Raw genomic sequence first — 21,959 nt, 5'->3', positions numbered from 1 at the left:
TGATACATATATAAAGACAGTTTTCAAAAGGAAAAAAGGAAGGAGAGAGTGATGAGATTTAAAAAGACCTTGACGTCCCACATCAGATAACGAAGAGGCTCCAAAGAGATTCTGAGGAACCTACACTTATCGCCAACAGTCTTTCTGTCATAAAAACTACAGGGACAGGCAGTTTGTCCTTATCCGTAGCTAAAGAGAATAAAAGTGTAACTTTGTCCAGTTCGGTAAAGAAATAGTTAGCCTTTTTGATTATCCTCTGTCCTTCTTAGCCTTAAAACATCGGGTGAGTTAGAACCTAGAAAGAGATTGTGTGTTTATTTATACCTTCCTGATCCCCACATACCAAATCAAATCAAACCAAACAATGTGAGTACCTGTAATACAGCCTATACTTTATTTTTTAAATTTTTTTAACTATTAATTTTATTTGAGAGAGAGTGAGAAAGAGCATGAGCAGAGCAGAGAAGGAAAAGCAGATTCCCTGTTGAGCCAGGAGCCTGATGTGGGTCTTGATCCCAGGACCGTGGGATCATGACCTGAGCTGAATGCAGATGCTTAACCAACTGAGCCACCCAGGCACCCTATACTTTAAAAAAGTATATTCATACATACTAAACAGATGCATACTTATTTTCACAGTAGCATTTTCTATTACAGAGGAAATAAGAAACAACTAAAACACACAATCACAATGACTTTATACTTTCTTAATTCTGGCAATATATCTTCATCCTTTAAAGATAGAATTAATTGGGGAAAAGAACACAAAATTGCTTCCATTCACTCTCAAGACTTTTATTACAATTTCCATCATGTTATTTATGAAATGGTTTTCATGACAATATTAAGAAAAATCCATCACTCCATCATCACTCTCTAAAATATTGGAGTCACAGTATAGTCTATCCATGTGAGTACGTTGAAAGAGAACAATTTTTCTTTTTTTGCTGTTGAAGCTGTCACATGTCCTGAAATTTAAATCATCTTCCTATCTTTACATTCAACAACTTTCAAACAAATTCTTTGTGTATGATCTCCCTCCATTTGAACAAAAATTTCTCCAAACTTTGAGTTAACATTTAGGGACACTATAATTATCTCAAAAGCAAATACCCCAAAAGGTTTATTTTATGCTTAAGTTTTCTCTTTAAGAATTAAAAACGGAACACACTATAAGATATTACAGAACATTCTGCTGGACTCTACCATCCTCCTTGCAACAAAGAAACAAACAAAAAACAAACAGAAAGAAATTAGAGCACTACAATTGTTAGTTACTCTTTGTGAGATAGTCAGCTAATCCCAAACTGCCACAAGTATACAGTTTGTGAGGCAAAGCTTATTTACAGAATATTGACTGCTTTCACTACTAATAATAATCAGTATTTGTATCAAATAGTATCACCACCCAAGTTTACAAGTAAAGAAAATTTGAATCTGGCTCCTTGAAACTCAGACTGGTATTTCTCTTCTTACTCTTGAGTGAAGGTCTAGAGAGAAATGCCATCTGTTTTCATCCTACTTATTATCAGTATTTGTTAATGCAGGTGTCATAGAATCACTATGAAGGGAATTTGCCTCTATACTTTTGCTTCTTTTCCTTACAGTGGGGAACTCTGAAAAGGGCCAAGGGGTCTTGTACTGTTCACATGCTTTTTTTATTTTTGATGCTTGTTGACTGGCAGCAATACAACTCTCCCTAGACCACATCTACCTCCTTCCATCATAAACACAACCTGCGCATGGCATTTCCCACAAATTAAACAGACTGTGGAACGCTTAAGATTTTAAATAAAATACATCTGTGAAGTACTGATTCACTTCAACAGCTGAGGACCAAATCTTTAATTTTCTTGTTCATTTCTCAAAAGAGAAGGCTATTGAATAAATACTTATCTGGAATCAGTGATTTAGATGTATATGTTACAAATATGTAAATGTAATATGTGAACACTATATTTATGATTTATTGCTATATTTTAAGAAAAACTAATATCAAATAAGATACATGGTTTGTAAGGGACATTAACAAAAGGGAAGTATAAGAAAACATAGCTTTGGGAGGCACCTGCGTGGCTCAGTTGGTTAAATGCCTGCCTTTGGCTAAGCTCCTGATCTCTGGGTCCTTGCATCCAGTCCCACATTAGGTTCCCTGCTCAGTGGGGAACGTGCTTCTTCTGCCCTTTACCGCCGCTCATGTTGTCTCTCTCTCTCTCTCCGTACCCTGCCCTGGTTGTGCCTTAAATAAATAAAATCTTAAAAAAAAAGAAAAGAAAAAGAAAAAGGAAATATGGCTTCAGAAATTCAGAAAAAGGTAGAATGAGAAAGAATCACAAAGAGAGGTACAATAGTAGAAAGGCATAAGGACAAAGAAAGATAATGAAAGAAAAATATAGTAGATAATGGAGAGAATGTAAAAGAACAACCAAAGACTGTTAGAGACAGACAGAAAGGTGATTAGTAAGTTGTAAATTATCAAAGCGCATTGCTCCTGACATATCCTTTTTTTAAATTAGACTATCTGTTTTAGTATGATTTCACACTGCATTTTCATAAGTGGATTATCTAATTAACCTCTTTTCACAGCTCTTCAAATTGTTAACTCAAATCTTTAAAGCCACATTTTGCGAAGAGTATTTTGTGGTTATTTGGGTTTCTTCAGAAATGCCTTGGTGTCGTGTTTGATTCTAATTTAGTTTAATTTGGAATATTTTAAAACTTCAATAACAAACACACATACTCAAATACATCATGTATAAAGGTGCAGCCCATTGAAGTTTTCAGGTTCTGTTGCTAGATTAACTGTTTGTTCGATATTGTTGCAGGCATGACTATAAAGTTTTGCATGACATTTCTGTTTAAATAAAAATTGTCTTATAATGTATTTTTATCCCCAGGGGTACAGGTCTGTGAATCGCCAGGTTTACACATTTCACAGCACTCACGATAGCACATACCCTCCACAATAAAAATACATTATATGTTTATAAAAAAAAAATTGGAGGGGGAGGCGAATCATAAGAGACTATGGACTCTGAAAAACAACCTGAGGGTTTTGAAGGGTCAGGGGTGGGGGGTTGGGGAAACAGGTGGTGGGTAATAGGGAGGGCTCATATTGCATGGAGCACTGGGTGTTGTGCAAAAACAATGAATACTGTTACGCTGAAAAAATAAATTAATTAAATGGTTAAAAAAAATTGTCTTATAAAACCATAAAACCCAATGTTAGAAAAGCATTTCCATTTGAACTGTTCATATGATTTAAGCAAAATTATCTTATATTCCATGGATTAAAAAAAGGAACAAAATAAAGGCTTATTAGTTCATCGAGTACATGAACACACAGAATAGCACTGATTTTTTAAATATCAAATAATGCATCACGTATTGTGGTCTAAACATTCTGAAAAATTATACTTTGAAAAACAAAATAAAAAATGAACTACCAACAGAGAAGCTTTAGCAACTAAATCTAGGTGGGAATTCAGCTCCAGAATAGGAGTGTTGGTATTTTGCTCCCTCTCTGTCAGGAAGGACGTTTCTGTTTTCCTTTCCATATTCATTGCAATGCCAGAAAATAAATAAATAAACAAACAAATAAATAAATACAGCTCATCATACAGCTTCCCCAAGGAAGCTGTAAGATAGACAGCAAATTAAGAGTAGTTGCAGGGTTCTTGTGGTTATTCCTTTTAACATGCAAAACAATTTTCCCTTTTGAAATGAGTTCAGCTAATGTGCCTTTGAGATAATTCATAGTTCACTGACAGCTGTTTACCTTCAAGCCCACCTCAGATCATTTACTCTTCTCTCTCTGGTCACATTTGAATACTACATAAACATGCTCAGTAAATTCTCCTGGTATCAAGTTAAAGGTTAGTTTGTCTTTTAGAGATGGATTTCCAAGCAGGTGGAGAACAGAGTAAAAAGTGGCAGAAATTTTACAAGAGCAAAATTAAAGGCTTCAAATTTTAATTGGCCTCCAGGTGTGGTTATTGTTATTGGCTAAACTCTAATTAAGTGGTGCAAAGTACATGCTATTAGCATGCTTCTAAAATTATACAATTTTGTTTTTTCTATTTTCTAATGTTTCCATAATCTTCTAGATCACAACTGATCTAGGTTAAATATGAAAGAAATAGGCAATGTAATATAATGAACTAATTACACATATTAACATTTTTTTTTAAGATTTTTTTTATTTATTTATTTGACAGCAAAGATCACAAGTAGGCAGAGAGGCAGGCAGAGAGAGAGAGGAGGAAGCAGGCTGTCCGCAGAGCAGAGAGCCCGATGCGGGGCTCGATCCCAGAACCCTGGGATCATGACCTGAGCCGAAGGCAGAGGCTTTAACCCACTGAGCCACCCAGGTGCCCCCACATATTAACATTTTTAATGTGGGCACAAATCAATAATACTTTGAAGATTTTTTTAACAATTTTTTTTTAAATGTGCCTATTATTTAGGGACATACTAAAAAGCTGTAATGTAGACTGTATTAGGACATATATATCTATCTTTCTTCTTATAGTGGTGGATTAAATATGTGAAGGAAGGGCCACAGGTTGCTGAGAAGGCAGCCTACATGACTCTGTCTTGTCTTCCCTGCATTTTGTTGAACTGTTAAGCTTTTGCTGACACTGAAGAAGCAAAATTGAGACTGCTGAGAAAGGACTTTCTGAGGACTGTTTAAAAAACAAAAACAAAAACAAAAACGTGCTTTAGCCTAAAAACTGATGAGATGACATCAGAAAGCTCTTGAATTATAAATTCAAATTTCCCCTCCAGTTAGAATAATTGAAACACAATTTATGTAATTCATAGCTATTTTATCATTTTACCTTTAAAAATCCCTCACCATTTTCTTCAACAAGACACTTTTCGGGTTATTACCCAAATCTGTGTTCCCCAAATTGCAATTCTGAGATCTACAAAAAAATGTTTTGCTTACATTTCAATGCTTTATCATTCCTTTGTTGACAAATACTTCACATATTTCTCACATACAGATGAGAAAATATTTTGAGTTTAATCAAGATTCTATTCTCCTAAAACTGCATAAGATTGTGTATGTTTTATTTTTCTCATCTTGCAATAAGATACTATGGTGCTCAGAAGTAGTGTGACTTGAACTTTGTTCCACTATTAGTAAAATTAGAATCAGAATGTAAACATGTTTTTCAAAATTCATTCTGTAAGCCATACTGTTCTTGTAATATATTTTATTTTATTCTAGATGCCCAAAGTAAAGCACACAGTTTTATTTTTCCCAGGTCTAAATTATATGTTTGCTTATTTTTAATTTCTATTCAAGATATGCATTGGTAAAGATATGTTTCCCAAATGATTTTTTTTTTTTTTTTTTTTTTTTTGGTTTGACAGATCATTTAAGGACGTTAATTTACCTCATTTTCTTCTTCTCTCTGGTGAGGTTGAGTATTGGGGGGGTCTGAGGAGGTGGGTGGGGTAGACATTAAAAAAGTAAAGAAGACATTTTCCTTGAACTCTTTAAATATACTGTTGCAAGATCAAAGTGACACAGTTCTGAGGCAGGTTTTGTTTGAGTGCTGTGTGGTTGAAATTAATATGAGTGAATCTCAGCTATCTCTGTGTTTGGGTACAGGGGAAAGTGCAAGTCTTATGTAGACAAACCAATGTGAGTTGAGTATACTCCTTGGTGAGCCACAGAAACTGCTCCAGATAAAGAAAACTTTGATTTGTAGAAAATAAGTGGATCACAGGTAATGGCACTTTTTTGTTTGTTTGTTTGTTTACGTATGTATTTATTTTTACCTTGCCTTTTTCTCTAAAATAATTAACTATCTTTTTTAATAATACTAAAACAGGGAATGGCTTTTAAGTTACCTCTCCCTGAAAAAAGGATGAATGTGTCTCTTTTGTTTAAGGTTAGGATGACTATTTAGGTAGGGAAGCCTTGTCATTGAGTAGAGAGGTGGCATAATGTCTTACATGTGCCTTAGAGAAACATGCCTATATATATGTTGTAAGTTATATTAAAGAGGCTGAGGCTCCTCCGTGGTCAGAGATTTTAGTGTTATAATGAGGTAAAGGTAATGGTAGGTCACTCCAGAGCTCATTCCATGGTCAATCTGGGGCCACCTGTGCAGAGGGTTGGGGGTTTAGCTCAAAAGGTCTGGGTGGTCTGGGTAGTCTGAGAGGTCTTTTCAGGGCAGTCGCCTTCATCTGAGCAATGGTTTGGAGTTTCATTTGGTTGAGTTAAAAGGTAAGTGGGTAAGAAGAACTTCAGAAAATATGTAAGACAAATGTTAGTGAGTCAAGCAGGTGGACAGTAAATATTCCTGGGTACCATTATTAACTGGATTCTCTTTGTCACTAACTCTTTTATTATGGATACAGAGTTAAATGAAAATTTTTAAAAAATCAACGTTTTTATGGAATGCCTCTAAAGGAGTTGGGGTGGAAGTGAATTCATACCACACAAGGCAACATTTCTTACTGTTTTTGATACTGTTCATAAGTCCCACTTTCCATGTTCGCTTCTTCATCATCCCTCTTAACTCTTTGCTAACTATACTCCCAGGGCTCTTTTTCTACCTTCCTTTACTGCCTCTCCCTCTTCCAAATTCCACATTTTGTGTTTTCTTTTCCAGGTAGATATCTTTTTCTCCTTCTCTTTCTTACTTTCTCTCTCACTTCTCACTTTCTTTCTCTCTTCCTCCTTCCCTCCCTTCCTCCCTTTCCCTTTCTCTTTCCCTCTCTCCCTCTTTCTTCCTGTCTTCCTTCTTCTCTCCCTCCTTGTTTCCCTTTCTTTTTTTCTTTCTTTTCTTCTTTCTTTCTTTCTTTCTTCGTTCTCTCTTTCTTTTTTTCTTTCATCAATGCATTCACCTTTCTCAGCTTCACTGTAAATGCATGGAAGCTAAAACAGAAATAAACAAAGTACCCTTTTACACAATAAAGTATAAACTATAATGTTATAACCTACAATTAAGGGCACTTGCAAAGTGAAAAAAAATTTTACAGAACTCTTATAATAACTAGAATGTGATTATAGATGGTAAAATAGTAATTAAGGTATAAGAACTGAAATTTAATATCTTAAAAGAAACTTTAAAATACCTAGGTGAATGAAGACCCCTTCTCTTTTCTGAGACAGAGGCTAAGAGGTCCAGTTACACATTTAAAGATACTTAATTGTAATCTCTAGTCAACACTAAATAACAATTCAAATTTGGGGGCCATGTTTTTAAAAATGAATCAATACTAGACTTTGCTAGCAAACTATTTTTAATTTTGGAGTTTCTGCTAGAAATACAATGTAAATTATGTAAGCACAGTCTAGATTGTCCTTATCACGTGGATCTTGAGAGAGCAATGCCTCTCAAAATTCAATGTGCATATGAAACAATTGGGTGCTATTAATTTGAAAAGTCTGATTTAATTGTTCTGGAGTGAAACACAGAGTCTGCATTCCTTTTTTTTTTTTTTTCACAAAGGATTTATTTTTTTTGAGAGAGAGAGAGGGCAAAGCAGGGAGAGGGACAGAGGCGGAGAGAGAAGCAGACTTACCATTGAGTGGGGAGCCTGAAGAGGGGCTCAATCCCAGAACTCTGAGATCAGACTTGAGTCAAAGTCAGACACTTAAAGGACTAGGCTGCCCAGGTGCCCCAAGGTTCTGCATTTCTCAGAAACCCTACATGGTGCTCATAATGCTTGATGCTTATGTTGTGTGTCTGTGAAACACACTTTAAATAGCAACCTGAAGGTTATTGTTAGATCCCAAACAAAACAATACAAGAAACAAAGAAGCCATGATATTTCAATAATTAACTATGCAGCTTTATTTATGATAGCTTGGATCTAAAGTAGTACTATGTAATTATTATAGCCCAATGAGAAAAGATTAGAAGTGTATTTGTGATGCCAACTCATGGACCAGTAGCATCTCAATGTAAGCTCTATAGAAACTTTCACAGTTATTTATGTATTTGTGTATTTACTTATTTTCAAAGATTTTATTTATTTATTTGACAGACAGAGATCACAAGTAGGCCGAGAGAGAGAGAGAGAGAGAGAGAGGAGGAAACAGGCTCCCCACTGAGCAGAGAGCCAGATGCAGGGCTTGATCCCAGGACCCTGGGACCATGACCTGAGCCTAAGGCAGAGGCTTTAACCCATTAAGCCATCCAGGTGCCCTCATAGTAATTTAGTTAAAGAAAGATAGAGTGAAATATAAGGTGTGTAAAGGGTATAATCATATATATATATATGGCAACTTAAAAACAACTGCATAGAGTAACTAGTACCATATTCATATTAAAGAAGTCTTTTAAGTAATAAACACATTAACTATTATGTTTAAACAGTTATGTTTATTTGAATATCAGAGATTTTTTTATGTAGCTTATACATATTTAAAACAAATTTAGGTTTTATAGTTAACAAAAGTTATAATAGTGGGAACTTTCTGTCAACTAATAGGTTTATGCATATTTAACTATTATCATAATAAAAATACTTTAAGTCATGAATGACTGAATGAATGAAAGTAGAAATTAATCTTGGTTTAGAATAGAATATTGTTATATTCACATAAACAAAATTCAGAATTTCAATATCAGATACATATTAAAATAATGACTCTTATTTATGTTTAAACTTTTAGGGTAAATTGGGGCACCTGGGTGGCTCAGTCAGTTAAGCATTGGACCCTTGATTTCAACTCAGGTCATGATCTCAGCGTTGTGAGATGGAGCCCCGTGTAGGACTCTGCACTGGGCATGGAGTCTTCTTAAGATTCTCTCTCTCCCTCTCCCTCTGACCCTGTCTTAACCCCTTCTACACTCTCTCTTTATTTTTAAATATATATATCTATCTATATAGATATATATGTATAAATTTAGAGTAAATTAAATAATAATGATATATCCCTTAAATCTGAAGTTGCTTCCTTGTTTTGAAACATATTTGTATTCCCATTAAAACTCAGATTATGCTACTCTTTGCATTTTTGTTAGTGGTAAAAGGAGTGGTCTAAACTATTCTAAAAATCAATATTTGGTGAGAAATGAGATGTTTACCTCTAGCATCCTTAACAAGACAAGGATTCTTCCTCTCACCACTCCTTCCAAATCTTGCTTATAAAGTCCTATATAATGCAATAAGAAAAGGAGATAAAGTGTATTTAGATTAGGAAGAAAAAATCTGTTTGCAGATAACATTATTATCTATGTAAAAAAATCACAGTAATAAACAAAAGGCAGTGAAACTGTTCTGTATGATACCGTAGTGGTGGATACATGACATTATATATTTTTCAAATTCCACAGAACTGTACAACACAAAATGTGAAATCTAGTGTAAAAAGTAGGTTTTTAGTTAAAAATAATATATCAATATTGGTTCATCAATTGTTATAAATGTACAGCACTAATACAAGATATATATACCAGGGGAATCTGAAAGAGAAGGGAAGAGTGTAGAAGAACTCTGCACTTTCTGTAAACCTTCTTTGTACACTTAGAAATGTTCTAAAAATTAAATTATATGAAATTATTTTCTTGGCAAAACTGGAAACAATCAGAATTTTCTTCAACAATGGGACAGATATGCAAGCCGGTAACCTCCATTGAAAGGATGCAATTAAATAGAATATGTTACTGATTATATACCAAAATGAATGAGTATCAGATACATTTTGCTAAGTGAAAGAAAACAGACCCCAAAAGTTCCATATTATAGACTCTATCTAACACTTTTGAAATATAAAGGTATAAGGATGGAAAACAGAACAGTGGATATCAAATATTGAAAGAAGAAGGTTGACTAAGGAAAAAAATGATGTATAAGGAATGTTTTGGATGATGTAAATCTTCTGCATGGTAATGGAATATGACTCTAAGAATTTGTCAAAATCTATAGAATTGCACAGCATAAGGAATGAAATTAGGTGTATGAAAATTTTAAAATAACAACTAGGATGTCAGGGGATCCCAAGATGGAATGCAGACTATAGAAAATTAATACAACTCTGGGGCGCCTGGGTGGCTCAGTGGGTTAAGCTGCTGCCTTCGGCTCAGGTCATAATCACAGGGTCCTGGGATCGAGCTCCATGTCAGACTCTCTGCTCAGCGGGGAGCCTGCTTCCCTTCTTCTCTCTCTCTGCCTGCCTCTCTGCCTACTTGTGATCTCTGTCAAATAAATAAAAACCTTAAAAAAAATTAATACAACTCTATTATTATTGTTTGATGTAACCTTGCTGAAGGAGATTGGATAAAAAGGAAATTGACCTATGTAGCTTTGGAAAATGACGGTTTGACTGTAAATGTAAACCCAAGACAAATTTATAGTACTCAGACTCCATAACCAAAAATGTGTTTCTCCTTTGGAAGAGAGGATATGAATTAACAATCATGAACCTACTTTACATGTTTACTAGGACTGGACAAATAAGTAACTGGGTAGAGAATGGTAGGAACCAAGTTTTCAATGCTAGAGAAGGAAGATACAGGTATGTAAGGTGGGATGAGTAGAATAATCCTGTTGTACTGAATTAGAATCAGAAAAAGCAGACATTTTGTCTAGCTTAAATATATATATATATATATGTACCTTTTTTGATTGATGGATCAGAAATATTTGTGAGAGATATATATACACACATATCTATATCTTTATCTATATTTATATCTATATCTATATATTATATACATATAATTTTCTAGATCTGTCTATGGAGAAATCTAAAAGCAGTGACCATGGTAGCAAAGAACACACCTACCACTTAGATACTGGTTTCTACATATCATTCTCCAATAGGAGGAACCAGATTTTAGGTAACCAGGAGCTCCTAGTGACCAGAGCTAGAATAATTTTTTTTTAAAGATTTTATTTATTTATTTGACAGATAGAGATCACAAGTAGGGAGAGAGGTAGGCAGAGAGAGAGAGAGAGAGGAGGAAGCAGGCTCCCTGCCAAGCAGAGAGCCCGATGCGGGGCTCAATCCCAGGACCCTGGGATCATGACCTGAGCGAAAGGCAGAGGCTTTAACCCACTGAGCCACCCAGGCGTCCCCTAGAATAATTTGAGGTATAAAATAGTGTGACATTGGATTATAAGTTAAGAGGTAAAATAGATATGCATAAGCCCATACTGATATAAATAAAACTGAATAAAATTAAATTAGGTTATCTTTTTATTGTTTTTTTTTCGATAATAACCATTCTAATAGGTTTGAGCTGGTATCTCATTGTAATTTTGATTTTCATTTTACTGATAATTAATGATGTTGGGCATCTTTTTATATACCTATTGGGATTTGCTCATCTTCTTTGAAGAAATGTTTGAGTCCTTTACCCATTTTTCTAAATTGGATAAATTGTTTGTTTGTTGACTATTGAGGTATGTGAGTTTCTTATATTTTAAAAATTAACCTTTTTTCAGATATATGATTTACAAATACTTTTTCCCATTTGGTAAGTTGTCTTTTGATTCTGTTTTCTCCTTTGCTGTGCAGAAGCTTTGCTGTGATGTAGTGCTGTTGTCTATTTTTGCAATTGTTGCAATTGTTGAATTTTGTCATATTCAAAAATTCATTTCTAAGACCAATATCAAGAAGATTCTCCTGTATTTTTCTAGTAGTTTTATAGTTCTATGTCATATGTATGTCTTTAATACATTTTGAGTTTATTTTGTGTATAGTAAAAAGTAGTGGTCCAGTTTTTTTTTTTTAATGTAGATATCCAGTTTTTGTTGTTTTTTTTCAACACCGCTTGTTTAATCATTTTTCCCTTATGTACTCTTGGTACAGTACCCTTGTCAAAGATCAGTTAACTGTAAATGCATGGGCTTATTTCTGGGCTCTCTATTCCATTCCATTGGTCTTATGTCTGTCTTTATGCCAGAATCAGCCTGTTTTAATTATGATATCTTTGTAATACAATTTGAAATCTGGAAGTGTGATGCCTCCAGCTTTGTTCTTACTTCTGAAAATTGCTTTGATTTTGTATATCTTTTGTGATTCCACATGAATTTTAAGACTATTTTTTTATTTGTATAAAAATGCCATTTGAATATAGACGGAATAGCATCAAATTTGTAGATAAGTTTAGGTAGCTTAGACATTCTAACAATATTGTCTTCCAATCCATGACTGCAGGATGTCTCTCCATTTATTTATGTCTCCTTTATTTTTTTCTTTTCATCAATATTTGTAGATTTTAAAGCACAAGTGTTGGCAAAGATATAGAGAAAGTAGAACCATTGTACACTGTTGGTGCAAATATGAAATGGCATAGCAGCTATGGAAAATAGTACAGAGTTCCTCTGAAAATTAAGAGAAGGACTGTCATATGATTCAACAATCCTATTTCTGGGTACAGAATCAAGATAATTGAAATTAGGATCAAAAGAGATATCAGCACTCCTGTGTTTATTGCAATATTATTCACAATAGAAAAGATATGGAAATAACCATGAAATACATATTATTTAACCTTTTACAAAAAGTAATCCTGACATTTGAGACAACATGAATGAACTTGGAAGACATTATGCTACGTGAAATAAGGGAATTACATCAGGACAAATACTATACAATTCTACTCAAATGAAGTCTCACAAATAGTCTAACTCTTAGAAGCAGAAACTGCAGTAGGGCCTGAAGAGTAGAAGAAATGAGGAGTTATTGTTCTGTGGGTATAAGGTTTCAATTGTGCTAGAAGAATAAGTTATGAAGATGTGTTATACAACATGTTGCCTAGTCAACAATATGTTATTGCCCACTTCAGAATTATTTTTTTTGTAATTAACAATGTCCATATTTTATTTTATTTATTTATTTATTTATTTTTTTGCCATTTTATTTATTTTTTTCAGCGTAACAGTATTCATTGTTTTTTTTTTTTTTGGTTTTTCATTTTATTTATTTTTTCAGTGTAACAGTATTCATTCTTTTTGCACAACACCCAGTGCTCCATGCAAAACGTGCCCTCCCCATTACCCACCACCTGTTCCCCCAACCTCCCACCTCTGACCCTTCAAAACTCTCAGGTTGTTTTTCAGAGTCCATGGTCTCTTATGGTTCGCCTCCCCTTCCAATTTTTTTTTTATAAACATATAATGTATTTTAATCCCCAGGGGTACAGGTCTGTGAATCGCCAGGTTTACACACTTCACAGCACTCACGATAGCACATACCCTACCCAATGTCCATAACCCCCTCCCCCTCTCCCAATCCCACCTCCCCCCAGCAACCCCCAGTTTGTTTTGTGAGATTAAGAGTCATTTATGGTTTGTCTGCCTCCCAATCCCATCTTGTTTCATTTATTCTTCTCCTATCCCCCTAACCCCCCCTGTTGCATCTCCATGTCCTCATATCAGGGAGATCATATGATAGTTGTCTTTCTCCGATTGACTTATTTGTGACGACGTGGATGGAGCTAGAGGGTATCATGCTTAGTGAAATAAGCCCACTTCAGAATTTAAGAGGTTAGATCTCACATTAAGGGTTTTTATCACAAAAGAGAATGAGTGAGGGAGACACAAGGAAACTTTGGGAAGTGTTAGGTATGTCTGCTCTCTTTATTGTGGTGATGGTATTACAGGTGTTTGTGTGTGTCCAAACTCATCAAATCATGCACATTAAATATATGTTGTTATTTGTATATCGATTATATCACAATAAAACTATTTAAAAAAGAAATATTTTTTGAAAGAGTACACAGACAAGAAGGTGGAGGTAAGTGAAAGAATTAAACTAAGAGAAAAGACACTGACTTTCAAAATTCTTTAAAAAGCTAAGCCATGTTTGCAGCAGCAATTTGCTGAATTCCATTTTAATGTTGCTTATGCCTAGACACTTCAATACTTTTTTCAGTTTCATTCTGAATTTAAACTCTTCTTTACAAATGTCTTAAGGTTCACGGGCAGTGTGTGTGAAGACTCCGTCTACAGTCAAGTTCAAGGGTGAGACATCCTGGAGTCCCACCACAAAAAAAGATGGACATGATTCTGTATCCTCTGGCTCAGGTGTCAAGGGGTAGTTTGCTTTGTTTGTTGGTTTGTTTTTGCACTTTACCTTCACTGCTATCTAAAGGCTGGCAGAACTTTCCAGTTGTTCCATAGTTCAGGAGATAATTTAACAGGTGGGAAAATAAATGATTGCTTCCACTTGGTAACTCCACCTTAATTCTGGTCAGATCTATTCATGTTGGATTTCTGCCTTTAAACCACTGCAACAGTAGAGACAAACTGTAATGCATCAAAGGTTTAATTTTAAACATTGACTGAGATAAAATGTATAGTAATAAATACCTTGCTACAAAAGAGCTTCAAATTTTATCTGTACTAGTCATTTTTTTTCATCAATTTCTCATCTGCTCTTGAAGGAAAGTATAATGACTTCTATGTAAATGTACTGTGTAATAAGAAATGAATATATTAAAGATGAAACATGTAGTCAAAACTATTGCATTATTTCTTGAATCTTTTCCTGAGCTTCAATTTTGCTTTAGATATACCAAAAATCTGGCACATGCTTTAAAGACTCCCTTTCAAATTAACAAGTAAAAATGCAATCCAAATATTATAACATATTCCATTATTCTTCATTTTGTTGAATATGTAATTGAAAATCCACACAAGCAGAGAAGGCACCTAGATTTAATATTGAAAATTAAATTTCTTAATTAAATAACAGAAAACTAAAGTTGTGGGTCTATGTACACAATCTTCTCACATCTATTCCAGATCATGTCTACAGAGTTTTACAGTTGATTTGTGAGAAAAATAGCACATTTCACATACAGATATTGAGCTTTTTTTTTTTTTTTTCTTTTTTTTTTTTTTTTTTTTTTTTTTTTGTAATTTGCAGTATTCTCTGGAAAAGCACCTTGTAGAGCACTGTGCAAAAGTACATACAAGGGACTCTTTGGTGATTTTATTAAATTAGAAATATATTGCAGTGAAATGTGTCTCTTCTCTGCCAGAAAATGTTTGCCCCCAAGCTTGGCATAAGGAAAAGGCTAGAGTGGTTCTATAGTTGCATTACAGCTGTACAATTTTATAATGAAATTTGAAAAGAAAGAGCAGAGGACCCAGCAGACAGATAGCAATTATTCTCCATTCAATATATTTACAATGTTTTCCTAGTAGGTTAGTTAAATCTTTTTAGAAGTAAAACAATAGTAGGTTTTGGTCAAATATCAAAGGTCCAAAAATTAAATTATATGTTCACTAATATACTGCAAAATGATTATCATAGTGGGGTTAATTAATATCTCCATCACCTCACATCATTATCATTTTTTTTTTTTGGTGTGTGGTGAGAACATTTAAGATCTACTCTTTTGCAACTTTCAAGTAAATAATACATTATTGTTAACTATAAGCACCATAGATTATAGATTATCTGTACATTAGATTCCCAGAACTCAGTTCATCTTATAACTGGAATTTTATATGCTTCGACCAACATCTCCTCATTTCCCTCACCTCCCACATCCTGGTAGCCTCATCCTACTCTCTGTTTTTATATCTGGCTTTTTGTGATTTCACATATAAAGGTGATCATAAAGTATTTGTTTTTGTCTTACCTGTCTCACTTAGCCCAATGCCCTCAAGGTCCTTCAATGAACCAATGAATTATCCAGAGATAAATTACATAGATTCACTACAAGTTATATCTAGAATTGCCATATATATATGATAATGAATATAGATATTAACAATAATTTGAATAATAGTTTTTGTTCATAATAACTGACATTGTTATCCTAACTGATAAAATATAAACTAGATGATCCTTGATGGATGCAAGTGTCAAAACTAATGTAAAGAGGAATCTCACACGAAGTAAAAAACATGTGTTCAAATATCAAGATGGAAGTAGACACTTGTGGAGGGCAATAGTGACAATGAGCACTGAATGTTGTATGTAAGTGATGAATCACTGAATTCTACACCTGAAACTAATTCTACAGTGTTATGAACTAATTGGAATTTAAATAAAACTTTGGGGGGAAGAAAGATTGAAGCCAACACTTTAGTTTATGTGGATATTAAATCATGTATCATTAGGCCTCTGCAAACTCTGCATTTACAGATTTGTCTCAGAAAAACCTAAGAGAGCAAACGCTGAGAAATATTCACCTTTAATATTCACTAACAAAGAACCACAAAAAAGTTATTTTACAAAACATTCATTTCTACTCTGCATTTAACACACACACTCACATGGGGCGCCTGGGTGGCTCAGTGGGTTAAGCCGCTGCCTTGGGTTCAGGTCATGATCTCAGGATCCTGGGATTGAGTCCCGCATCGGGCTCTCTGCTCAGCAGGGAGTCTGCTTCTCTCTCTCTGCCTGCTTCTCTGCCTACTTGTGATCTCTCTCTGTCAAATAAATAAAATCTTAAAAAAAAATTTAATAAAAAAAAAACACACACACACATGAGCATGCACACACACACACACACACACACATATATATGGATGGATTTACATATATTTAATGATAATAGTAGCAGTAATGATAACAACAGTAATGATAGCTAGATACTTCAATATCCGAACTCCCAGCCTAATCCTGACTTGAATGGCATACTAAAGCTTTTATTCCTGGCTGTAACAGGGTAAGTTGTATCATATCAAACTGTGTGATAAGAACAGTGGTAAAAGCTGGACAAAAGAAACAAAACAGCTATTTAAAGAAATGAGACAGCTGGGATTTGAGTCATTAAGTTCTTGGAGCAAAGGAAAACTTTTAATATGTGTCCTACAATTCTGACTGCAGGTTTATAGGGGATAGCTGTGGAGTAGAATGTGCAACAGACTCACTGAAGTGCAAGAGACAAAACATTTGATTCCAGGGCTACTGAACAGCCCACAGAGAAAGGATTACTATTGGAGAAAAAGAAAACTGTACAGAATTAAGTCTGTGCAATTTCCTATGAAGGATTTGCTCATTCCCAAGTCCCAAATGCATGGAGTGAAAGGTGAAAAGTTCCTAGCATAAAGCATTTCCTGGATGACAAAAAGGCTAAGCAGAGACTTTGGCAGATTGAAAATTATGATATAGGTAAACATCAGACATCAGCATTTAACAAGAAGAAGGTATCTGTAAATATCCCTGCATTTGGTAGAGACACATGAAGGTCACCCTCTAGGAGAAAGAGGAATAAAAGAAATAGGTATTCTCTCACAAGAACTGAAAATTGGGTCTTGAATCATTTGACTGTCTAGTAAGGTCAAGAAGGAGATTTGCATATATACTCCATTTCAGAAGAAAATTAAATTTCTCTTAGAAAAATTAATATCATGTGAGGACATTACAATTTTTAAATGTAATTGTCTGGCAACCAGTGGACAAAAATTCTACACATATCAGGACATGGGAGCAAATGAAAGAAAACCAAACAAACAAACAAAAAAATAAATCTGACTAAAATGTTACTTAAAATGGTGTTACAGGATAAAACTTCAAAATAACTGTTGCAAGCAAGACCACTAAGAATTGATGCTAAAATTAATAGGTAAAATTATCATGAAAAAGAAGATATGTGCACTCAAATTATCTACCCCCAAATTATTTACTAATTACAAAAAGAAAACTAATGATTTTACAGTGGAAAATTTGAACATGCACTACCTTAACCACCAATTAGTAATAAGATATAATGTCATAATGGAACTCCTGACATTCATTGAGAGATATTTTTGCTAGAATATGATAAAATTCTGCAAGAATACGATGGAATTACAATGACATTCTTGCTAAAAATATATGCTAATATCAATCTACTCATGAAAAAAACATCAGACAAAACCAAATTGAGGGGCAAAAGAGCTGACCAATACTCTTTTTAAAAGTATCAGTCATGAAAAAACAGGAAAAAGGCAGTATATTAGTTAATACTATTATATCAATGTTACTTTCCTTCTTTCAGTAATTTTTAGATTGTTATGAAAGATGTTCTCATTAAGGAAAGGTGAGTAAATAGTACTATCTGTACACTTTTGCAAATTAATTCTTAAGTCTGAAGTTCTTTCCAAACAAAAAGTTTAAAAAAGTGTTGAGAGCACAATAATATAAAACACTCATGGACCCTATCACTATTATACAAGGCTATTTTAATTTATTGTATTCAAAGTGGCTTTATTTATTTGACAGAGAGAAATCACAACTAGGCAGAGAGGCAGGCAGAGAGAGAGGAGGAAGCAGGCTCCCTGCGGAGCAGAGAGCCCGATGTGGGGCTCGATCCCAGGAGCCTGGGATCATAACCTGAGCCGAAGGCAGAGGCTTTAACCCACTGAGCCACCCAGGCACCCCAGGAATGCTTTTTTTTTTTTTTCAAGGCCAGAACAATATTTTCTGGGAAAATCTCTAATGCATTAACAATAGGCCTAAGAGATATGGCAGTGTTGCCTTCTTTTTTATTCTCATTGCCATCCATTCTATTATTCTCATGCTTGTGCAAGGGAGAGTTTTCAGAGATATAGCTGGGTTTATTATTTTGGGAAAAATGCATTAGTATGATGATGTGATACTTTTTCAGATGGACAGTAGAATTCTAGGAAGGTCACACAAAACAGGGTTTACCCCAATATTTTAATCACTAGCTGCTAAATTAAAAATTTCAAAAAGGGGGGAAACATTTTGAGAGTAGAATAAAATCTAGTCCTATGATGACAGAGAGAATGAGGAAAAGCAAGAAGAAATAATGTTTCTACTCAAGACTGAGGCTTCATTTCTTTTGCTCCAAAAATCGAACAGGTATACTGTCAATACAAAGATGTACTGAGAGTGGATCACTTCTAATAGGAGAGAAAGTAAAATGCTGGAAATGGGAAATAAAATCATACTTGTTGAGGATGAAATAAAAATGAGAAGAATTGTGGGTGGGGAAGAAGGAGAAAAGATGTCAACGTCTTGTGACCTCTAAAGTCTACAGGTGGCCACTCTGTACTAAGAAATTGCTTAACTTCATCTTCCTCTTCGTCAATTATATACTCACTTGAAGAATAGGCTGGTACTCCCTGTTCAATTTAACCTGAGCATCTTTTTGTATTTTCATATATAGATTTGCCATATTCTTTTCAATAGCCAATTTTTCTCTTGCATGAATCCAATGTTATTTATTTAATATACTGAAGACAATGAAGACATTGAAATCTTCATTATGGAACCAAACCTGATCAATTGTTGGAACCTATTTTCCAATAGGTTTTCAATGGTCTGATGTGCTATAATAGGAGTTTCTACAATGAAAAACAGTTTATAAATGATTGACAAATCAGGTAATATAAGTGTAATACAGTTATAAACTTCAGCAGAAACAGATATATTTATTGAGTTTGCTGCTTCATTGGCATCAGGGAATATTTTAGTTCAATTTTAAGAAAAAATTCGAAAGCACTGGCACTAGGATTTTCTCCTCAGAAATTTAAACCCTGAGTCTGGAGTGGAGATCTACTCTTGCACATCACCTTGAGTTCTACATAAGGGACCTAAAAGTTGGTTTAGGGGGCATCATATGTCAGTGAAGATATAACAAAGTTTTCAGTTATACTCTGGTGATTAATTATTAAGAGCTCTGGTTAAAAAATTATAGAGATTTTGCATGGATGTCTCTATTTTCCCAGGAATTTCATTCATTATTTTAACTCACTAATTTCAGTATCTGATTTTGGAGGACATAACCTTTTTCAAGAATTCATAATATCACTGTCAAGTAAGCACTTTGTATACCATATTCTATTAAATATTGCAAATGTATCAGATAGCAAACAGACACAATTACTCTTTTTTTTTTTTAAAGATTTTATTTATTTACTTGACAGAGATCACAAGTAGGCAGAGAGGCAGGCAGAGAGAGAGGAGGAAGCAGGCTCCCTGCGGGGCAGAGAGCCCGATGCGGGGCTCGATCCCAGGACCCTGAGACCATGACCGGAGCTGAAGGCAGCGGCATAATCCACTGAGCCACCCAGGCGCCCCAGACAGACACAATTACTCTTAATACAAAATTTTAGTTTTGTAAATTTGAAATTCTTAGGCTATTTGGTAATTAATTCTAAGTTATCCTGAATTAAACAATGTCTGCTCCCTTAGTATGTGCTTACCATCCCAATAAAGACTTAATATCTGTTAATAGAAATAGGTAACATTCCTGTTCACTGTGATTACCTCCATTTTCTTATGTCTCTTGTGATTTCTCTCTGAATATTTCTACCTTATTATTTAAGACTTCAGTAATACTAAATCCTCTACATTGTTGGAGAGCCCTTAGGCACACTGAGTCAGAGGAAGTCAATGATCCTTAGCTTTTTTTATTTTTTCCTGCTATCAACAAATATGATTTTAGAATGGAAAATAAAATCTCCATTTAAATGGTCCACAAACCTCTCAAATTAAGTATATCCAAAACTGAACTTAGTTCTCATCCCCAAACAAGATTCTTTTCCATTTATTTGATAAGTAGCACTTAATTTATCCTATAAATAACTATTGAGTTTCTATCCTGTTGCCAACATTGAAATCGCTGCTCTGGAGAAAGAGTTTTTTAAGCATTATGCCCTGTGCCTTCATATATTTGCAGTCTGGTAGAAGATAGTGGACATTGATCAAATAAACAAATAAATAATACTTTACTGTTTGTAGAAATTAGTAAATTCCGAGGATTATAAGAGAGGGAACTTTCTGTAGATTCTCTGAGGAATTTGACATTTGAGCTGAGACCTGAATGATAGGTAAATGTTAACCAGGTGAGGGGAGGGAGCAAGAGACAATTAATTCCTGGTATCCTACAAAGCAGGCACTGAGGCAGAACAGATCATCAGATATCAAAGAAAAGGACAGGTGGATGGTTTCCCTGGAGTGCCAGGTGCAAAGGAGAGAGTATCTCTAGATGATCTTAGAGAGATAAGCTCTATAGGAGCTCAAAGGATAATAGTCTATAGTGATAGAACATAGTGATAGAGTTGAATTTAATAGCTAATATTCATTTATACTTGTTAATGATCAATTATTGTATAAATATGTATATTTCTACATTGTGCTTTTAATCCATATACTGATACTCTGAGCAACATGTAATTATCATCACAATTTATAGAGAAAGAAACTGAGGTTAAGATTGAGAGTTCATGTCTTCTGAGTAGCAGAATTAGAACTGGAAATAATGGCAGTCCATACTGGAGTACTTGCTCTATAATCATTGTCCTAGCATGCTTCCATTGTTGTGGCTTTGGAAACTCAAGAAAGAAACTTAAGTAGAAGAGTTAGAGTAATCGCTCTTAGTCTATTATCATTGATCACCCTGCCAGCTCCTTCATAATTAACATCAACACTTTCTCCTCCTTCAATCAGAATCTTACTAATTTTAAGTACAAAATAGATCTCTAATCTAAGAACATTTTAGCTAACATGTAATGTATTATTTGTTTCAGGGGTACAGGTCTGTGATTCATCAGTCCTACACAATTCATAGCACTCACCTCACCATAGCACATACCCTCCCCAATGTCTTAGCACCATCAACTTTCATCTACATGCATCCAAATCATTGTCAGTTTTTGTCTCAACTGCTGCCATGGCTTTCCAAAGCCCTCCATACAACCAGAACACCCAATTTCAATATTCCTCTCTGTACTTTCCAGGTTCACAAGTCAGAATCATCCCTTTTGGAAGCATGTTACACCATGCTTAAACCCTCAAAGCACCTTTCCATTGCTCTTGTGATAAAAACTACATATTTTACTCTCTCATAAACTCTGTAATCTGTCCATTTGATGCTGGTTCCTGTCCATTTTCTATCTCTTTTTCATCCATTAAGCCCAGATGTAGGAGACTTTTTTCCGTTTTTTAAAATATCAAATGTTTTTCTGATTTATCATCATTGACTATACATTTTTTTGTTACATGGATTACTAACTAGCTTCCTCTGCTTACCCTATTTTCCTACTGGCACTTACTCATCAATCAGATC

The sequence above is a fragment of the Meles meles genome, chromosome 2 (assembly GCF_922984935.1).
Source record: "Meles meles chromosome 2, mMelMel3.1 paternal haplotype, whole genome shotgun sequence".
Lineage (NCBI taxonomy): Eukaryota > Metazoa > Chordata > Mammalia > Carnivora > Mustelidae > Meles > Meles meles.
Note: the sequence above shows the minus strand (reverse complement) of the source record.